At 40.3% G+C, this 19,486-nt stretch overlaps 1 pseudogene; it reads left to right on the top strand.

The window, feature by feature from the left end:
- Positions 1-6,564: 6,564 nt before the first annotated feature.
- Positions 6,565-12,879, top strand: LOC129053288 (adenylate kinase isoenzyme 6-like; annotated as a pseudogene).
- Positions 12,880-19,486: the final 6,607 nt, after the last annotated feature.

Consider the following 19,486-nt stretch of genomic DNA (forward strand, 5'->3'; position numbering starts at 1 on the left):
CTCCATTTCTACTAAAAATACAAAAAATTACCTGGATGTAGTGGTGGGTGCCTGTAATCTGAGGTAATTAGGATGCTGGGGTAGTAGAATTGCTAGAAAGGTGTTTGCCTTTCTATTTGAAAACGGAGGTTGAAGTGAGCCCAGATCAATCCACTGTACTCCAGCCTGTACAACAAAGTGAGATTCCATCTCAAAAAGAAAAACCCACAAAACCAAAAAACTTTAATCCATTTTGAGGTAATGTTTTTATGCGATGTAAGGAAGAGGTCCAGTTTCTGTTTTCTGCATATGGCTAGCCAGTTTTTTCAGCAACATTTGTTAAATAGGGATTTTTTTTTCCCCCTTTGCTTGTTTTGGTCAGGATTATTAAAGATCAGATGGTGGTAGATGTGTGGTGTTATTTCTGAGGTGTCTGCTCTGTTCCATTGGTCTATATATCTATTTTGTACTGGCACCAAGTTCTTTTGGCTGCTATAGCTTTGTAATGTAGTTTGAAGTTGGGTAGCATGATGACTCAAGCTTTGTTATTTTTCCTTAAGATAGTCTTGGGTGAACAGGCAAACAGGCTCAAATAGTTGGAGTCACATGCCCAAAGTATCAAAGCTAATAAAGAAGTGAGCTGAGACTTGAAATGCACTTGTTCTTTCCCTTTCCTGAGTCTGTTGTATAATGCATCTTAACAGCTATTTAAAGGTAGGAAGTAGAACATTTGAACACCGTTTTCACAACTTTTATGCATTTTGATAATGCAGGAAGGACTCTCGTTCCATCCCTGAGCCCCACTCTCACCACAGTGCACCCCACTGCTGACCATATTGTGAGGTGGCCATTAGGAATCAGGCGAGAAGCAAGAGCTGGGAATAAATAAGCATGAATTATATTGCCCAAATTTGCTCATCTAAGAAAGCCTCCTCAACAATTCTATGTGAGAAGGTTATTCCAGGGTAGTTGTGCCCTGACTGTGCTGCATCTCAGTCTGACTTCTGCTTTTGAAAATCACTGTATTACTCTTATTAACGGGGGTAATTCTCTTTCTATTTGAAAACGACAAACTATCCTCTGCAGGTGCCCTGATTTGATTTGCTAGTTTAGATTCTGAAAGTAGTGCTAGTTTAGATTCTGAAGGTGAGAAAATACCTGGATCACATTTAGATTACCTCGTTCTTAGCTGAAGGACATACAGAAATTTCTTGGCCGGGCGCGGTGGCTCACGCCTGTAATACCAGCACTTTGGGAGGCCGAGGTGGGCGAATCACAAGGTCAGGAGATCGAGGCCATCCTGGCTAACACAGTGAAAACCCGTCTCTACTAAAAAGTACAAAGAATTAGCCGGGCGTGCTGGCGGGCGCCTGTAGTCCCAGCTACGGGGGAGGCTGAGGCAGGAGAATGGTGTGAACCCGGGGTCAGAGCTTGCAGTGAGCGGAGATCACGCCACTGCACTACTGCCTGGGCAACAGAGTGAGACTCAGTTTCCAAAAAAAAAAAAAAAATTTCTTAATAATATCTAACCCTTTTCTCAGTAACCATTATATTTAACTCTGATAGCTTGGAGGGCAGGGATGGACACAGATGACACAATCTTCAAAGTTTAACTTGGTTTTAAGTATTTTTTTGTTTCATTTTGCTTTGTTTTTGGATACAAGGTCTTGCTCTGGTGTCCAAGCTGGAGAGCAGTGGTGTCATCATAACTCATAATTTGGTTATAACGGTTCTTTAAAAAACATATTTTTGGCTGAGTTTGGTAGCTCACACCTGCAATCTAAACACTGGAAGGTCAAGGTGGGATGATTGCTTGATCCCAGAAATTCAAGACCAGTCTGGGCAACATAAGTAGGCTCAGTCTCTAGAAAAAGTTTACAAATTGTCTGGGTGTAGCGTTGCTTGCCTATAGTCCTAGCTACTTGAGAGGCTGAGGTGGAAGCATCACTTGAGCCAAAGAGTTTGAGGCTGCAGTGTCCCATGATTCAGCCACTGCACTGCAGCCTGGGTGACAGAGTGAGACCTGTATGTGTGTGTATGTAGGGGTGTGTGTGTATATATACATATATGTATATATGTATATATGTATGTGTATATATACGTATATATGTATATATGTATGTGTATATATACACATATATGTATATATATATATAAATGTATGATAAAAAATTCAAGCACGGGAGATAAGTGAAAGCCTATGGTGGGGGATGTGGAGAAAAGTGAGTATGGCTCCAGGAACTCAGTGAGACATGGTTTTCCATCTTGAAGAATTGCCCATCCACACTGAAACCATAGCCTAGTTCAAGCCAGTTCCCATACTACACCTGGTGGGATACCACTATGTACCCTTTTAAAAAAATAAAATCTTTCACATATGAGAAGGAGAGGAGAAAAAGAGGGTTTCACATTCAAAGCCTTTTTTTTTCTTTCTTTTTTTTTTTTTTTTTTATGAAACTACAGCCACTTGTCATTTGGGTTGTCCAAAGGTGACTGACAGCACTAATACACTTAAGGAATCAACCTAGGAAAATAGGCCTCTCAGGAGAGGAGGAGGCACAACGGTAACTAAACCCAATCCATTTTCATCTTTGCATGGTGAAGACCTCTCAAGAAGTGGTGTTAGCCATGTGAACAGTGTTCACTGGACAAGGACAGGGGAAGTGAATTTCTAAGACATAGAGCACTCTCTAAACACTTCAAAAGACATTCAGCTATACATGCAGTTGACGATCTGCCTGCTCTGCAGAGGGATTGCTGGGCAGCAGCCACCAAGTGTAAAAGCTGTAAGCTCTTCCTCTCATAGGGACAGGCCACCCCCACAACCACCCTCCGCCCCAAGCACCATAGGCTCCCGTCGTCAGGTGCACCTGGCGGACTGCCTTCCTCTCATCTCATTAGCTCTCCAAGAGTGTCCAGATAACTCTAAAACCTACCCTATGATGGCCAGTTGTACATTCCCCTCCATTCTCCCAGCACAATGTGACTTCCGAAGAGTGCTGCCTAATCCTCTTACGTCAACTTATGTGTCAATGGCCGGTGCCCAGGCAGTTAGATGTCCAGTGACCTAAGAGGCCCAGCATGCCCAGGGCCTAGCCCCACAGCCTGGCACCTCTCCTCCACCTAGCCTTCACACGGGCCTTTTCTCTTCTGTCACCAATGTCGGTGATGTTCACCAGAGGACACGCATGAGCCTGGTAAGTGACAGGTGGGAAAACTCCAACTGAGTGCCTGTTACTCCACCCTCTTATCTCCCACACAAATGACATTATAAGCATAATTTTACATTTGATCTAATTTATACATACTCTTCTTTTCATAACATTTCTGACAACGGCCCTCAGAACCAAATGAGTCTGGGTTACAGAACACATGGGCGAGGCTCGTGTGGCAGGTTTCATTTACTTTTATTCCAATGTGAAATGAAAATGTGATGGTTTAAAGACAAGAAAAAGTTATTTATCAAGTGTGGGGTTGCTGATCTTCCTAGTTCATGCTCACTTCCTTTGAGACAAGGTATCTGGACAGACCATACACATAAGTAGCACTTTGCAAAACCCCAGACAGAAGCCCTAGTCAGACACAGCTCCCTCAGGCTCACAGGGTGGCAACCTCCTCCTCCATGTTGGGCTCTGCCAGCAGGAAAGTAAGGAGCACAGACAGGGGGTGACAGGGAACAGCCCAGGGCCTTAAGGATCCCCAAAATTGCCAGAATTGTTCTCTGTAGACAGGGCTGCGTGGCAAGGATCCCGTAGGGAGCTGGGCTCCACAGAGAGGTGACAACCACTCCTGTATCTCTAAATTTCCACCGGGATCCGTGACTCAGCCCTGCTTTCCACCAGGCCCTTCACCCACCCACCCCCAGTGTGTGTTAGCCAGCTCAGGTCAAAATGGGAGAATAATACATTCAGATTGTATCTTCTGGGTGCTCCCATCTGGCATGCAGGGAGTAGGGAGGAAAGTCGGGACTGTGGTGTTGCCTCTTGCTACGTCTGAAGGCAGGAAGGTCAGGATTGGGCACGTGGATGTGTACTTGACCACCACTGCTGTCTCTCTCCTCATCACTCAGAGCTAAAACCAGGCCAGGCCTATCATGATTAAAAAAACCACTGCAGCTCTCATCCTGTCAAAAAACTAATGTGCACCCAGTGCCAGCCCTACACAGATCTCTGGCTTCCTATTCCAGGGAACAGAAAAGCCTCTCATCTTTTCTATTTAAAATCCAGATTTTAAGCAACATTGAGCCTGGAGATAGTGGCAGCAAAAGCGGAAGCCAGATGTATAAACTCTAGGTGTATCCACTCATGGCTTGGGCATGTTCCACAGTTGCTGAAGGATGAGGACTGGGAGGCACCTGTTTCCCAGCTGTTACCTGATGTCCACACACTCCATTCATGTGTCTTCATTTAGGCCTCTGCATCAAATATTCATTGAGCCATTGCAAACACATCTTTTGGGAGGCATTGCTAATTGCAGCACCAGCCCCCTCTTGTTGTAGAGGCAGTCAGGAGCTATCTGGCCAGCTCCTAATCCCCCAGGACAAAGGTGCTGTCCTCTTGCCAATGCTCACATCCAGCAGCACCATCTCAGGATGTTTTTTTTCAAATGAAAGCAGTATGAGGTAGCAGGCGTGGCATGACAGGCTCAGGACCATGGGCAGCTGACTGCTGGAGAAGCAGCACAGGGCAGATGCATCTGTGGTTGGTGCCATAACAAGCTAAGGCAGCCACAGCCCCTGCCCCCCCACAGCCCTAGCCCAGATGGCATTCAAATATTCCCAGATGGTATTGGGGTGCCCGATGCCCATCACTCACCTGCTAATTAGCACTGCCTTGTGTTAGTTACTCAGGAGAGGTGGTGGGGGGTGTAGATCCAGGGTGGGCACTGCCTCACAGCCAAAGTCCACCTGACTGCAGACCAGTAAGCAAGCCCAGGAAGCTCTGCTCTAGACATTTGGCCTATCACCTGTGGCTTCACTTTCTGTGTATACTTTCTTTATGCACTTTCTGTGTATACTTTCTGTGCACTTTCTGTGTGCACAAATGTAGCAAAAAGAGGTCAACAGCACCTGTTGTGACATGAAAGTCTATGCCCCCTCAAGACCTTCTAAAATATTGTTGTCCTAAGCCCTCTTTCTTCTAATAAAATTTTTACAAATACAAACCTTAAACTACTATAAATGAAATATTAGGGTATTTTAAACCCATAAATAAACAGACAAACATGAAAACAGTCACTGTTTGGTTGCAGAGCACACCCTCAGGAAGCAATGGCCAGATGAGTAGACAGTACCCAGATCCCCACCCCATGATGCTCCATCCCACTTTACAGAGCTTCTGCATTGGCCAGTCTCCACTGCTTTCTGGTGAGATGTCCAAGGTGAAGTGAGTATTGAAGGCTGTACAGCTGATAGAGCTGACTGACTTGAACATACTGAAAATCACTCCTTGGCTCCAAGGGTCAGCTGTGGTGACACCTCTTGATGAGAGGTAGTGCCAAGCCACCATCAGTGTGCCTGGGCTGCCCTGATCTATACACTCCAGCTCTTTGCTGGGATGTCTGCCTGCTTCTCTCAGGGGCTGGGTCATGAGCCACCTCTGGCAAGGACCAGCTGGCTGGACAGGCTGGGCACTCTCCCCCAGCATCCTCAGCGGCCCTGCCTATGCTGTCACCTGTGCTCATGCTCTCCAAGGTAAGATTAGGGGAAATTTTTTAAGGCAACACTTTCCCCCTAATTTCTCTATCTTAATAACAGCACCGATAACTTTTAAGTCCTACCAAGGTGAACTGTAAGACAAATGAGCTCCTGCCTTAGAAGGGCCAAGGTTGGGCAATGTGTGCCCAGGTGAGAGCCCATAGGTTTTTACTGAATAGGGAGAGCTGGATGGCCCTGGCCTCTTAGCCTAGTGAAAAGTAGGACCTTCTCCTTCCAGATAATCAAAGTCTCGAAGACCAGAAAAAGATGCTTGTGTGGTCTGCCAAGAAGCAGAAGTCTAGAAGGCCTTGCAGGGAACCCCAGACAGCCTTCAGAGTGACTGAGAGGGCTGGGCTCCTTCCTGCCTTCCTTGCTTTCACTCTGTCAGCAAGAAAACCTGCCTGCAGATTGAAAGTGGGCCTGAGGCTGCCAATCAGTCACTACGGGCTGTAGGCACATTGACTGTGGTTCCTTCCTGAAGCAGCCACTCAGGCCAGTTCTTGCAGAGCAGTTCCGTCATTGTCTTCAGCTCACTGTTTCAGTCCTGGGACCATAGAAGGACCAGGGAGGGAGGCAAGGTCTCAGCCTGTGCCCCACAACGTGCTCTGAGAAGCATCCTTTTTCTTTCGTTCTTCTTTTTTTTTTTTTTTTTTTTTTTTTTCCCCAGATGGAGGAGAAGTCTCTTTTGTTACCTCCCTATGGACAGCCTCAAACTTCCAAATGAACAGACCCAGCATGGAGCCTTCAGGAAAGTGCACAAAATTCTGTCTAGTACCCAGGAGGAAGGGCGTTCCCACTGAGGCCAGGAGCAGTCTGCATGACCCTGTTCAGGAATGTTCTCCTCATAGTACAGCCTCAAGTTGTAGGCATTCTCTGTATGCACACAGTCCATGGCATCCTCTGCCTGGGGAGCCATCCAGCTGCACACCTGGAATGGAGCAGTGACCTGGGTGAGTGTGTGGTGCTGGACCTCATGACAAGCAGGGGAGAGGGAGATACACAGACCAGTGAGCCCAGAACCCTGCCATAGGCTTCTTCTCTGAGACTTCCATCTGCTCTAGGATCTTCTTGCCCTGAGAATCTGCCCTGAGGTCAGATAGAAGCAAATGGCCTCCACTCCCAGGGATACCCCCTGTCACACTGTCAGCTCCCTAGAGGGGACTCAAGCAGTGGGGGCAGATTGTTTGGGCAGAAGCTCTTGAGATTTGGCCAGCTGGTTCATCCCATAAGCTCCTGTAACATGACACAAGTCAGGGGGAGATGAAACAGTGACATTACATTTTATTTTCTATTTTATTGCATTGTATTGTATTGTATTGTATTGTTTTATTTTATTTTATTTTATTTTATTTTATTTTATTTTATTTTATTTTATTACTTTTTGAAAAGAAGTCTCATTCTGTCACCTGGACTGGAGTGAATCAACGTGATCTCAGCTCACTGCAACCTTCCCCTCCCGGGTTCAAGGAATTCTCCTGCCTCAGCCTCCAAGCAGCTGGGACTACAGGCATGCATCACCACGCCCAGCTAATTTTTGAATTTTTAGTAGAGATGGAGTTTCACCACATTGGCCAGACTGGTCTCAAACTCCTGACCTCGTGATCTGCCCGCCTTGGCCTTCCAAAGTGTTGGGATTACAGGCATGAACCACCATGCCCAGCAGCCCTACTTTTTCTTTCATGGTATGACAAAGAGTTTTGTGAAGTTCAGACTGTGGTACTCGAGCAGCTCCAGTGAGGAATGGCTTAGGAAGCAAGGGCTGGTGAGCAATAGGCTGTAGGCCTACAAGGAGGAAGTGGGCACTGAGGAAGTGCCCTAGTTGTCTGTTCACAGACCCAGAAGAAGTGACATCCCAGGAGTCTTTGGGAAGCCGGCAGAGACTTACTGGATCCAGTAAAAGCCCCATGAGGATGCAGTGATGGGGCCCTTCTTGTCCTTGTCTGTAATTACAAAGAGGTACATGAAGGCCTCTTGCATCTTGCAGTTTCCAGGAAGTGGTTTCCAGCTGTTCATGCTAGGCACTTTTAGGCACTGAAAGCGCTTCAGGAGTGGTAAAGTAAAAATAAGCTCTTCATCTCACTGAGGACCCTCTTCTTTGCTCCCTTTGTGAGTTCCACCTTCCAGTCATGGCTCTGGAGGCACCATGGTCCCTCCTGGGTCCCTGGCAAGATGTACTTAGGTGGCACACAGTCAATGAGGCTCATCTCCAAGCCATTCTTTCACTTTCTACTGTTTAAGGGACTCGAGGCTGGTGGTCAGCAAAAGGCCACCCAAGGCCAGTTGTCTCCACCTAAATTTTACCCTGGTTTGAGGGCCTCTAGGCCAGACCCCTCCATGTGAGAAAACCTGGTCCTCAGCCTCTGGTCTCCATGCTCCCCTTCCCTCTTTTCAATCCTGGCCCCAATGTCTCTCCCACCTCTCAGGTCATTGGAGAAGATGTTCGAGAAGAACAAGCAGCTTTAGTCAGCCCTGCTGAAGGTGGCAGATGGGTCAAGGCTCTTAAGCTGCTCTTGGATGTGGTTCATGTGGAAGCAGGCCTTGAATAGTGTGTGCAGCTCTTTCAGGGAGAGGGAAGTAGGATGTTACGAGGGCCCTGTACCCTAAAACATCACATTTAGAACAGAAAATAGTTTGCAAGATGCTTTCATGGGTGATTTTAATTTTCAACTTTAGGTTTCTATTTTCAAATTCCATAATGAACACAAAAGGTTCATAATTTCAACACATACACACTCACACAAACACACACTCCTGTCTGCTAGTGGGCAGAGATCCTTTCTTATGAAGAATTTTCTGCCAAATGCCTCTGAAGCACACATGGTTCTTGGGGAGCCGACAAGGCTAACTGCTTTTTTTGCACTAGTGTCTTGGGAAGATGGAGCATTTACAGCTGCCTTTTTGGGCAGCCCTCATGCAGGGGTGTGCTGAGGACTCCCCAGGGTCTCCAACTTCAGGACCATCTTCCAGTGTGTGTCTCATTGAATGTTAATGGTGGCTGTTTTGGGAAAGAGGAAAGGTTCTGTGATCAACTATGGGCACCATTGAGCTACAAATCTTTTCCATAATTGCTCTTAGCAAGCAGGTAGACCCTGAGAACATGAGTGGCTTTTTCCCAGGGAACATGAGTACATGAGAGATTTTGCTTTACAACCAGGTGAATCTCAACACAGCAGTTGGTGCTGCACTGGGAAGATTTCCCCACTCAAACACTGTGAATCTTTTTAAGTTTTTTTTTTTTTTTCCAAGACATCATTTAGCTTTAAAGAGTTTGATTGGGCTGATATCAAGCCTGGCTTTGTACTGCCTGATATTTTAGAATCAAAAGTCAGTTCTTTAACTTGTGGGCTGTGAAGTTATAAGGTGTTGGTGTGACAGGCTAGAGAAGGAAGCCTGTGGTCCAATCCTACATGGACATTCTTATCTGTGACACAAAGATCTCCGAGGAGTAGGGAAGTGCTGCCTGGCCCTTCTTTTGGGGCCCCTCCCCAAGACAGTCTACCCAACTTCGAAACCAGCCTTCCCTCATACACAGCCCTGAGCCCCCTGCAGCTCCTCACTGTTTTGCAGCCCAGGGAAGCTGTTTGGCATGTTGCTGTCCAGGTGCAGTGAGACGCAGGGGCAGTAACACATTTCTTCATGGACCATCAGCACCGGCTAAATCTCCTGCAACAACTCCTTAAGGGACACCTACAGGGAGAAGGCCCCAACAACTATGATGAGAAACTGCATGGCTGGAAGCAAGGACTTACCGTTTCCCCAACCCAAAGCCCAGAGAATCATGCCCAAAATTGTCAATTTTCCACTTTTTGAATATTTAATTCTTTTTAGAATCCCAGGCCGCCTCTATATTTGTCATGCCTACCTACACCTGTCTCTGTGTGTAGAACAGAGCCTGGTCACACTGACTATCCCTGCAGACCAAGAAAAATCCCTATGCAGAGTAGGGGGAGATGGAAGAACTAAGGGATACAAAATGGTAACTTTGCCTCATCCCTTGCCCAGTGCTAAGGTCCCCAGGGCAAACAGCTTTTGCCTTCAACTTCAAGTTAACAGCTTACAAAATATATTCATTTTTACTTCCCCCACTCTCTTACTAATGTTACAAATTATATCTCTATATATTGTGTGTATTTTCCAGAGATTTAAGAATTTTATGCAGAATTATTATTACAATAGCAAATTTTATATCTTTGTATGTATTTATATTTAACAGAGAGCTTTATATTTTCATATGGTTTTATGATGCTGTCCAGCATCATTTAATGTTTCAACATAATTGACTCTCATTTGCATTTTTTTCTAGGGTCATTCTAGTAGTAAGCAACCTTAGATTTTTTATTTTAAAGTTAGAAAGGCTTTATTTTTCTAATTTTTGAAGTACAGTTTTTTCCAGATCAATTATTCTTGGTTATTAGTATTTTTTGTTTCATCAATGCAATGTATAAGTTTCTCAGCATGCCTTCTTTTTCTCCCAAATAACATTTATGTCATTTTCTTTGTATGTTCTTTTTATAAGACTCTTTCTCTAAATATATTGGTTTACTTGATGATGTCCAGTAAGTCTCATATTTCACACTTACTTTTTCTATTTTTTTTCAAAAATTGATTTCCAGGCCTAAATATTTGTGAATAATGTATGTTTAATTTTCTGATTCTTTTTCTGCTCCATTGTTTGCTATTGTGTCTCTGTAGTGAATTTGTAAATGCCAGTTATTGGATCCCTCAATGCCACAATTTCTGTTGGGTTTTTAGAAAAAGTTTAATCTCTTTGTTGATATCACATTTTATTCATTTATTATTTTTAAATGTTATTCAATTGTTTATTTTTGTTTTATCTTTGTTCACTGAGAACGTTTAATTATTTTTAATTCTTTATCAGGTATGAAAAAATCTTCATTTCTTAAGATTCAACTTCTGGATATTTATTCTGTTTCTTCCAGTGAAGTGTATTTTACACCTTCTCCATATGCCTTGTAATTTTTTATAAGATCTGGAAAATTATACAACATCCATCAAATCTAGCATTTAAAGGCTGGCATGACAGGGCACGGTAGCTCATGCCTGTAATCCCAGCACTTTGGGAGGCCGAGATGGGCAGATTACTGGAGGCCAGAAGTTTGAGACCAGCCTGGCTAACATAGCAAAACCTGTCTCTACTGAAAATAAAAAAAAATTAGCTGGGCATTGTGGTGTGCACCTCTCATCCCAGCCACTCAGGAGACTGAGACAAGAGAATTGCTTGAACCCGGGAGACGGAGGTTGCAGTCAGCTGAGATTGCTCCACTGCACTCCAGCCTGGGGGACAAAGCAAAACTATTTCTCAAAAAAAAAAAAAACTGGCTTAGTAAAGGGTGATATTGACAGAAATCAAACAGGCTATGCATCTGCTTCACAGATGCATTCTCAGATATGTCTTCTCTGGATCTGTGTGTATTTCTCAGTTAAAGAGAAATTTTTCCATTGTTTTTAGATTGATTACCTATTTTATTTCCCAGTTGACTGTCTGTGGTATTGCAGTTTCTCTAGTGCTGCAATTTTCTTTCTTCTCATCAGACACAACTCTCACCTGTATGACTCCATCATGTCCTTCAGCATTCCATGTCAGGAAATAATCTATTCATTAGGCAACTTCTCAAAAGGACAGACATTTCAACACATACACTACAGCTTTAATTCTGTCCTGAGGAAGATGCTGGGAGTTAGGCTTTTTATGGTGAGCCCAATTACTATTGTGGGGAAGGAAAAAAATATCTCTGGTGGATAGTCTGTAGCAAAATTCCTGCAGTGTGGAAAGAGAGGAGGCAATAGCCATGTACAAAGCAAGGTGAAAATAAATGAGCATGTAACACATGGGAGAGGTCCAAAGGTCTTAGAGAAAGCCAGAGTTTAAATATGGTTTGTTCACCTCTGTTCCAATGGAAATTGTTTTCAAAAAGCCTAATTTTATTTTTCTTGCTGTCACAGAGAAACATGTTCCTGTCGCATGCTTACTATGCTCTTCAATCTTCTATGGCTTCTTTTCTCCCTCCCAGAATCTTCCAGTGCATTCACACTGAAAACCAAAGTCCTTTCAGAATCTGTAAGAACCTACATGGTCTGACTAGTTTTCATTAGTTTTGGGAATCTGGGGAAATCTATGCGCATTTCTGGAGACCTCTATGTTATGCAATTTTTAAATAAATGTGTGGTGTCTCAAGTCAAAGGTATGTGAAGGGAGTAGTGGAGGCATTGAGATTTGGTTTAGAAATTCCAAGAACAGTAGTGCAAAGACATGTGAACAAGGCACTCGGAGACGTCGTGGCAAGCTGTCATTGCTTGTGAACTTCCTACTCACCGGTACACCAGGGGTTGGAAGAACCACACTAGGCAAAGAACTTGCATCAGTATCAGGACTGAAATACATTGATGTGGGTGATTTATCTTGAGAAGAGCAATTGTATGATGTCTATGATGAAGAGTATGACTGTGCCATTTTAGATGAAGACAGAGTACTTGATGAGTTAGATAACCAAATGAGAGAAGGTGGAGTTATTTTTGATTACCACGGTTTTGATTTCTTCCTTAAACGCTGGTTTCACATAGTTTTTGTGCTGAGGACAGATACCAATTTATTGTACGAAAGACTTGAAACAAGGGGTTATAATGAGAAGACTCTAACAGACAATACTCATTGTGAGATTATTCAAGTTCTTTATAAAGAAGCCACAATATCCCACAAGGAAGAAATCGTGCATCAGTTGCCCAGCAATATACGGGAAGAGCTAGAAAATAATGTAGATCAGATTGGCTGGGCGCAGTGGCTCACGCCTGTAATCCTGAGAGTTTGGGAGGCCAAGGTGGGTGGATCACGAGGTCAAGAGATCAAGACTATCCTGGCTAACACAGTGTAACCCCATCTCTATTAAAAATACAAAAAAAAAAAAAAAAACAATTAGCTGGGGCATGTTGGTGTGTGCCTGTAGTCCTATCTTCCCAGGAGGCTGAGGCAGGAGAATGGCGTGAACCTGGGATGCATAGCTTACAGTGAGCTGAGATCGCACCACTGCACTCCAGCCTGGGCGACAGAGCGAGACTCCATCTCAAGATAAACAAAAATAAACAAATATATATATACATACATACATAAATACATAAATAAATAAGAAAATAATATAGATTAGATCTAGAAATGGATTGAACAGTGGATCAAATATCACAACTCTTGACTTATAGGACCAGCTACCTTACAATCATTCTTGTTGATATTACTCTGCTGACATCATAGAAATTGTTCAAGTATCAGTAACACTTTATTAAAATCATGTTGCAGGACTAGCAGGTGGATAGTATAGAGGTTTATGCCTGTGTATCTTTTTCTCCATGAGAAACCTATACATCTGAAATATAATGAATATAGTATAATTAAGGATTGAGACAAAAACTGTAATTTTAAAACAAATTGCTAAGGAATAAATAAATCTGACAAAATGGGTGGATATGTTTTAAGTTTATTACAGAAAAAAATGTAGATGATCTCTTAAAATAAACTAAAGACTAAAGAGAAAGCATCAAAGTATTCCTTTTTTCTTTCTAGAAAGTAGAAAATAAGGGAAGTGTTGTACCCTATAGAAAATTTAAAAGGTACAAAAGAGCATGTTGAAAAGTTAGGTTTCCCTTCCAGAACACAATATCCACAGGCAATCCAGGATCCTTTACTTTAGGAAATAATGTTACTGGTTTCCAGTATATCTTTTAAGAGGTTTTATGTCTGCACAGTGTATATATACGGGTGTACAATTTTTTTAGAACATAATAGTATATTGCACACACTATTCTGTACCTCTCTTTTTTTACTTAATATATTTGGAGTTTATATCATATCAGTACAGAACTGCCCCCTTTTTTTTTTAGCTGAGATATACATATCATACAATCCAATTTACAATTTTGAAGTGTATAATCAGAACTGGATATGGTGGCTTATGCTTGTAATCCCAGCAGCTGGGGTGGCTGAGGTGGAGAATTGCTTAAGGCAGGAGTTCAAGAACAGCCTAGGCAACATAGTGAGACCTTAGACTCTAAAAACAAACATAAATGAATTATACATTCCATTGGTTTTAACTTATTAACAGGGTTATGACTGTCACCACTGTGAGGAAAGCAGTGATGATAAAGGAAAATCCTATACCCTTTAGCAGTCACTCTCTATACTTTCCTCCTCCTCACTTTGCAGTTACTAGTCTGCTTTCTGTTTCTATGGATTTGTATATTCTGGATATTTCATATAAATGGGATTACACAATAAAAAAAGAAATTTCAGGAATACCACAGAGAGAGATGGCACATGTTTCCTGCTTTATAATTTCTCATCTTATGAAGGTTTAAAACATAATTCTACAAAAAAAATTTGATGGAAAATCTTTATGTGCAAAAGTATCTTGTTAAATATAAAAAATTATTTTATGGAGAATTCTTTTTCCTTATCAGGACCTAATCTTAAAAATTTAAACGCTATATGCCAACAGTATCTACTATAGGGTGGCTTATTGTATGTACTCATTTTATGGATTCCTTACAAAAACTTTTACCATAGGGGAAATTAAAACATTGCTCTACATACATTGAATTTCCAATTATTACCTTATTTCTCACTTATTATTTTGTGATTCTGTCTTCTTTAACATGAAGATTATCATTACTGTGTTTTCACTTTCTGAATTGTCATATGTCTGTAATTTGCCTGCAATCTTGGTTTCAGAAGTTCTACAATAGCGTGCTCAAGGCCTGGCATGGTGGCTCACACATGTAATCCCAGCACTTTGGGAGGCAGAGGTGGGCAGATAATGAGGCCAGGAATTTGAGACCAGCCTGGCCAACATAGTGAAACCCCAATTCTACTAAAAGTACAAAAATTAGCCAGGTGTAGTGGCATGCATCTGTAATCATAGTTACTTGAGAGGCTGAAAAAAGAGAATCACTTGAAACTGGGAGGTGGAGTTGGCAGTGAGCCAAGATCCTTCCACTGCACACCAGCCTGGTCAGCAGAGTGATACTCTGCCTCAAAAAATAAATACATAAATAAAATAATACAACATCCTCAAATGTATATGTTACATATAAATTATAAAATTTATTAAAATATTTGTCTTGTATGTTTCATCGACTTTAGGCACAATGTTATTATTAGCATTTTCTACCAGTTTCCTCAACTTTTACCTGAATAATAGCACAACTTATTACCAATTTTATTTTATGTATCAATTTATTATACTGTATGTAAAATATATATAGTTATTGTATTTAGAAATGTAAGACTTTTCTTCTAAAGGCTAAATTACAGACTTAATATTTTGTAAGAAAAGCAGCAATGGGCCGGGCATGGTGGCTTATACCTGTAATCCAAGCACTTTGGGAGGCCAAGCCAGGTGGATCACCTGAGGTCAGAAGTTTGAGACAAGAAGCCTGAACAACATGGAGAAACTCCATCTCTACTAAAAATACAAAATTAGCTGAGCATGGTGGCACATGTCTGTAGTTCCAGCTGCTCAGGTGGCTGAGGCAGGAGAATAGCTTGAACCTAGGAGGTGGAGGTTGTGGTGAACCAAGATCATTGCCCTGCAGCCTGGGAAACAAGAGTAAAACTCCGTCTCAAAAAAAAAAAAAAAAGGGAAAACAAAGCAGCAATATATCAAAGTATCACAAGCATAATTTAAAAGTTTCTCTAGTATTACTTAAATGTTTATTTTTTAAAACTTTCTCAACAAAGTTCTTTATGAATAATTATAATGTGTTTTCTTTGAAATGTTACTGCCCTAACTGTATCAAACATTTCAAAATTCATGTTTTTTGTGGATGCACAGTTAGAGTTGAAAATTGTAGTTATCTAGAATTTTATCTCGTTTATTGAGGATTTTATGGGTTAAAGTTGCTCTTCATTAAGTTTTGTATTTTATATTTCTGTATTTTTCAGAGAAGGCTGCTTCACATAAGTTGTGTTTCTAGTTTCTACCTATTTATTACAGTTTTGATTTGCAGTATTCAAATCAGAATTTGGGTTGTTAATGTTAATTTTAACTTTGTTTGCAATTTTGTATCTGTTTGTTTCATTTTTTAGGGTAGGCCACCTTAAATCAGTTTACTGTTTTTAGTTTTAATTTATATATTATAATTTTGTTTGACAATTGTCAGCTCTGTACATCTTAATACACTGTGAGGCAAAAGTCAACTATGAATCAGCCCTACTTCCTTTGTCAATATAATTATCTAAGTTTTTGTTTGCTTTTATAAACATTACCCCTATTTTGTTTATGATTTGTATATTTTTCTTCTTGGCTGGTGACCAATAATTGATTCTGTCTAGGTGAGTATTCATGGAAATTGTCTTAATTTCAACATCTTTATCTTATAATATCTTAGTGTGAAAGAAACTTTTTTGTAGTTTGAAGGTAACTTTTTAGAAAGTTTGTAACTCTATTTCTGTTAGCTGTCTTATTTATTTTTAAGACAGACTCTTGCTCTGTCACTGAAAGTGCAGTGGCACAGTCTCAGCTCACTGCAACCTCTATCTCCCAGGTTAAAGTAATTCTTCTGCTTCAGCCTCCTGAATAGCCGGTAATAAAGGCATGCACCACCATGCCTGGCTAAGTTTTGTATTTTTAGTAGAAATGGGGCCAGGTTGGTCTTGAATTCTTAATCTCAAGTGATCTGAACACCTTGGCCTCCTAGAGTGTTGAGATTACAGGCCTGAGCCACCTGCCCTCAGCTGTCACTGTTAATTTTAATTGTAGCAAAAATACATAATATAAAATTGAAAATCTTATTTTTTCTTATACAGTTTAGCCACGTTAAGTGTATTTACATTGCTATGCAACATATCTGTAAAACTTTTTTCTTTTGCAAAACTAAAACTCAATATAAACTAATAATACCCAGGTTTTTTAACACCTGACTCCTGATGAAAACCATTCCATTTTCTATTCCTTTTAAAGGCTGAGTAGTTTTCCATTACTTTTATATCACAGATTGTATTTATTCATTTATTTGATGAGGAAAGTTTGTTTTGCTTTCAAATATTGGCCTTTGTGAATAATGCTTCAATGAGTACTGATGTTCCAATAGATATATTGGAATGGTATAGATGTTCCAATTACCGTTTGCCCATATGTGCAAGGTTTTCATCTGTGCTACATTGTGTTTTATTGGAAACCTTGTCTGTTTTTATGCCAGAACCAAACTGTTTTTATTACTGAAGCTTTGTAATGTGCTTTGAAATCAGAAAAGGTGACATCAATAACATTATTTCTTTTTTTAAACATTTTTGGACCCTTTTTTGTCCCTTGAGATTCCATATAAATTGTTGGTTAGTTTTTCTATTTCTAAAAAAAAAAAAAGTTAATTTAAAGGGATTGCATTGAATCTGTAGTTCACTAGGAACTAAGAACATTTTTACAATATTAAGCCTTACAACCCTTGAACACAAGCATGCTCAGAAGTGAGTTGTTTAATTTCCATATAGGATAATATTTTTGTTTTCTTCTGTTATTGATTTCTAGTTTTATTCCATTTTGATCAGAAATAATAGTCTTTAAGATTTCTATTCTTAAGAAATTGTTAAGTCTTGTATTGTGGCCTAATAGGTGGTTTATCTAGGAGAATGTTTTATGAACTATTGAGAAAATTGTGTTCTTCTGTTGTTGTGTATTCTGTATATTCTCATTAGATCTAATTTTTCTCTAGTATTTTCAAAATTTCTGTTTCCTTATTAATATTTAGGCTGGCTTTACTATTTATTATTAAAAGTTTGAATTAAACTATTCTACTATTATTATTTTTCTGTCTATTGTAATAATTATTTCAATGTTTGCTTTGTGCATTTGGAAACACTGGTGTGAAAAATGTATGTATACATATATACACATACACATATATAATAACATTTCATAAGTTCTAAGTGAATGAGACCTTTTATTATTATTTAATGGCCTTCTTTGTCTCCTGTGACAGTTTAGACTAAAAGTTTATTTTTATTTTTGAGAAGGAGTCTCACTCTCGCCCAGGCTGGATTGCAGTGGCACGATCTCAGCTCACTGCAAGCTCCACCTCCTGGGTTCATGCCATTCTCCTCCCTCGCCTCTCAAGTAGCTGTGACTACAGGCACCCGTCACTACTCCTAGCTACATTTTTGTATTTTTAGTAGAGATGAGGTTTCACCGTGTTAGCCAGGATGGTTTCCATCTCCTGACTTCATGATCCACCCACCTGGGCCTTTCAAAATGTTGGGATTACATGGGGATTTCATAAAACCTTTTTTTTTTTTTTTTTGAGTTGGAGTCGGATACTGTCGCTCAGGTTGGAGTGCAATGGTGTGATCTCAGCTCACAGCAACCTCTGATTCCTGAGTTCAAATGATTCTCCTGCCTTAGCCTCCCCAGTGGCTGGGATTACAGGGGACCACCACCATCCCTGGCTAATTTTTTGTATTTTTCGTAGAGATGGGGTGTTTCACCATGTTGACCAGGCTGGTGTCAATCTCCTGACTTTGTGATTCACCCATCTCAGCCTACTAAAGTGCTGTGATTACAGGCGTGAGCCACCATGCCCGGCCAGTAACAAATTAATTTTAATTGCATGCAAACATTCTTTCTCTTTCTATCGGCCTCAACTTAATATTACTGATGTCATGAATATATTTTTATATTATATAACATTAACAACTGTTTTTGCATATTTTTAGGCTTTTGTTTTTTAATTATATTACATAATTTCATATGTTTTATGAACCATCATTTGAATTCATCACAATTTTATTTTTGCGCCTGAATATTTCTTTTCCAGAGAGTTATGGATTTTCATCTAATTTTGTGATGCTATTTATCATCACTTTATTTTTATAATGAGAAAATCTCTCTTTAGCATTTCTTGTAGTGCACTCCTAGTGGTGATATGCTATTGCACTATGTGGTCATCATGAAAAGAATTTACTTTTTCTTCATTTTGATAAATAGTATATCTGGATATAGTATTATTGCTTAAAATTTTTTCTTCTTTCAGCACATTGACAATATTACCCATGTCCCTTCTGGCCAGCAAGATTTCTGCAGCTAGATTCACTGATTATCTCATAGAAGCATCCATATAAATGACACATAGTTTTTCCTTTTTGGCTTTCAAGATTATCTGCTACTCTGTGACTTTTAAAACTTTGCTTATAATTTTTCTCATTAGGAATCTTTTTGTGTTTATCCTAGTCCAAATTGGTTGAACATTTTAATTTTTATCTTTTTTACTTAGGCTTGATAATTTCTCAGGCATTTTTTTCTTTTTATATTCTTCAACTCCATAATTTGCTCTTTAATTTTTTTCTTATTATGTTCTAATTTTCCTGATTTTATTTCATTGTCTGTGATCACATTTTGCTCACTGAGCACCATTTAGATAATTCTTTTAAAATTTTTTAGGTAATTTATACCTATTTCTTTAGGGTAGATTTCTGGGTATTTATCTTGTTTTTTAAAATTATTATTTTGTTGTATTACCCTAATATTTTGTATATGTTGTAATTTTTGGCTGATTATATTATATTTTATATGTCCATTAAACTTGTCCATTTAAAATAATCACTGGTCATAGGTTTTACATAGAGGCTTTGTTCTGAGAGAGTCTGACACAAACTGGTGGGCTTAGAAATTCTGAAGTTCTCTCAAACGTTTTCTCAAGAGTCATTTTCTTTCATTACACTTGTTCTCAGCCAAACCAATCTGTCATTTAAAGTACACCACCATGTCTTTGAGCATTCTGAAGCCAGGAGTTGGGAGTCCACTCCTAGATGCACCA

Source organism: Pongo abelii, chromosome Y (genome assembly GCF_028885655.2).
Source record: "Pongo abelii isolate AG06213 chromosome Y, NHGRI_mPonAbe1-v2.0_pri, whole genome shotgun sequence".
Taxonomy (NCBI): domain Eukaryota; kingdom Metazoa; phylum Chordata; class Mammalia; order Primates; family Hominidae; genus Pongo; species Pongo abelii.